This window comes from Orycteropus afer, unplaced genomic scaffold (assembly GCF_000298275.1).
Source record: "Orycteropus afer afer isolate SDZICR_OR568_19922 unplaced genomic scaffold, OryAfe1.0 scaffold00596, whole genome shotgun sequence".
NCBI classification, from domain to species: Eukaryota; Metazoa; Chordata; class Mammalia; order Tubulidentata; family Orycteropodidae; genus Orycteropus; species Orycteropus afer.
In genome coordinates this window covers 206,140-208,768 of record NW_006922183.1, presented here as the reverse complement: position 1 = coordinate 208,768, position 2,629 = coordinate 206,140, and the positions used below count along the sequence as shown (strand labels likewise).

The following is a 2,629-nucleotide window of genomic DNA, read 5'->3' as shown; positions in this document are numbered from 1 at the left end:
CATGTCCTCAGTTCTACGATACATGTTCTTGGTGTGCACAACAGAATTTTCCAAATTTTTAAGTTCTGTTTTCATTTTGTACACTGCATTTTTAAGTCCGTCTCTTTCCTCTCACATTTTACTAGAAGTGGCAAGGAGAAACCATGCAACCCACTGACAATCTTGCTTAGAAATCTCTTCAGCCAAATATCCAAGGTCATCACGTACAAGTTCTACCTTCCACCAAACATTTCAGCAAAACCCAGACAAGTTATTTGCCACTGCATAAAAAGCAGCACTCTTCCTCCATTGTCCAATCACATGTTCATTATCGCTTTTTAAAGCCTCATCAGAAACACATTTAACATCCATATGTTTAGCAACATTCTGTTGCTGGGTCATATGTATTCTCTAAGATGATACTTTCTGACTCTCCTCACTTCCTTCTTAGCCCTCACCAGAAATGCCTTCAATGCCCATAACTCTACCAACAGTCTCTTCAGGGTAATCTTGCCTTTTACTATTAAACCAAAACCAAACTCACTGCCATCGAGTCGGATCCTACTCATAGTGACCCCTCCTTGGCTTTCCGAGGTGGTATCACTATGGAAGTAGATTGCCCAACCTTCCTTCCAAGGAGTGGCTGGTGGGTTTGAACCACCAGCCTTCTGGTTAGCAGTCAAGTACCTGGCATTACACTACCAGAGCTCCTAGGCTTTTAGTATTAGGTACCTTAAAACTTCTCCAGCCTCCACCCACTGCCCAATTCCAAAATCACTTCCCAACTGTAGATACTTGTTAGAGCAGCACTGGACTCCTGATACCAAATTCTATCTTAGTTATCCTTGTTGTTGTTGTTGTTATGTGCCGTTGAGTCAGACTTGACTCATAGCCTTGGGTTTCTGAGGCGGTATCACTCAAGAAGTAGTTTGCCCAACCTTTCTTCCAAGGAGTGGCTGGTGGGTTTGAACTACCAGCCTGCTGGTTAGCAGTCAAGTACCTTAGGCTCCTATCTTAGTTCTCTAGTGCTCTTATAATACAAATACCACAAATGGGTGGTTTTAACAAAAGACATTTATTTCCTTACAGTTTAGGAGGCTAGACATCCAAATTCAAGGTGCCAGTTCTAGGGAATGGCTTTCTCTCTGTTGACTGTCCTTGTTTCTTTTCAGCTTCTGTTTCTAGATTCCTTGAAGATCGTGTGGCTTGTACCTTTCTCTCCCTTTATTAAGCTTGCCTGCTTAATCTTCTCTTTTGTATCTCAAAAGAGAAAACTTTAAAACAAACCCTACACGAATACTGTCTCATTAACATAATAAAAAGAACCCACTTCTAAATGGTATTAGCTGCACGTATAGGAGTTAGGATAAACAACACATATTTTTCAGGGGACATTATTCAATCCATAATACCATGATTAAAAGCTCCTTAGCTCTAGCTGCTTAGTGCCTAAGGCATCTGACTACTAACCAGAAGATTGTTCAAACCCAGCAGCCAGCCACTCCTTGGAAGGAAGACAGGGCAATCTAGTTCCGTAGAGACCCCACCTCAGAAACCCAAGGGGTTGCTATGTGTTGGAATCGACTCCACAGCAGTGAATTTGGTTTTAAAAGGATTAGCCCTGAGAATGCTAATTTATTAGTCCATAAATCACTACCTATTTGAGATATTAACAATTATAAAGTGATCTAGAGACAGAGAATCAAAAGTAAAAAGAAAAAGCGCTCAGTTAACCTAAAATCTATATAATCAGACCAGAAAAATCTGAACTTGAAAGGCTGAAAGTAGTATGGATTTCAATATGGCACCGATCCAAAAACCAAACTCACTGCCATCCAGTCAACTCCAACTCATAGCAACCCTATAGGACAGAACAGAACTGCACCACAGCACCTCCAAGGCTGTAAATCTTTATGGAAGCAGACTGCCCCATTTTTTTCCCACAGAGCAGCTGCCAACCATTTGATTAGCAGTGGAGTACTAAAGCACCATCAGGGCTCCTCATGATACTGAGAGTGAACTCTAATAAATCAGTATTTTATTTGACTGCTCAGCTGAATTTGCAAATATTATGGAACAGTAACTTACGCTGAGCCCAAAGTAAATGAAATTATAGTGCAGTGGCCTTCACATAATAGGTACTCAATGTTAGTTGAACAAAATCATGCTAAGGAATTACTTTTATCCACAGAAAACTACTCTCTCTCAAAGAACACCAAACTCACTGCCATCGATTCAGTTCTGACACACAGAGACTCTCATTGGGTTTCCAAGGCTATAAATCTTTACGGAAGCAGATCACCTCATCTTTCTTCCACGGAGCAGCTGGTGGGTTCTAACCACTGACCTTGTGGTTAGCACTTTTGGTTAACCACTACACCACCAGAGCTCCTTCACTACTCTCCTAAAGGAGTAAAATGTCTTTTGCAAAGTATTGTCTAGAAATTTATTCTTCCTATTCCTCAGCTGGAGAGGACAGGAAATGGCACAGAGGTAACAGTAATAATTTTCCTTTCAACACCCTTATTTTGTTTTTAATCACTACTTACCACTATTATTTAACTTAATAAAGATCCTTTTAGAGAATAACAATCAAGGTAGATAATTATTTTTCAAATAATTAATTTTATATAACTTCTGTACAGAACTT

The 2,629-nt window shown here is 40.0% G+C and overlaps 1 protein-coding gene across 1 annotated transcript in view; it reads right to left on the bottom strand.

Annotated features, from left to right (window-relative positions):
* The window catches only part of KPNA5 (karyopherin subunit alpha 5), a 77,203-nt gene that overhangs the window by 46,121 nt on the left and 28,453 nt on the right, over nt 1-2,629 (bottom strand). The window lies entirely within an intron of this gene.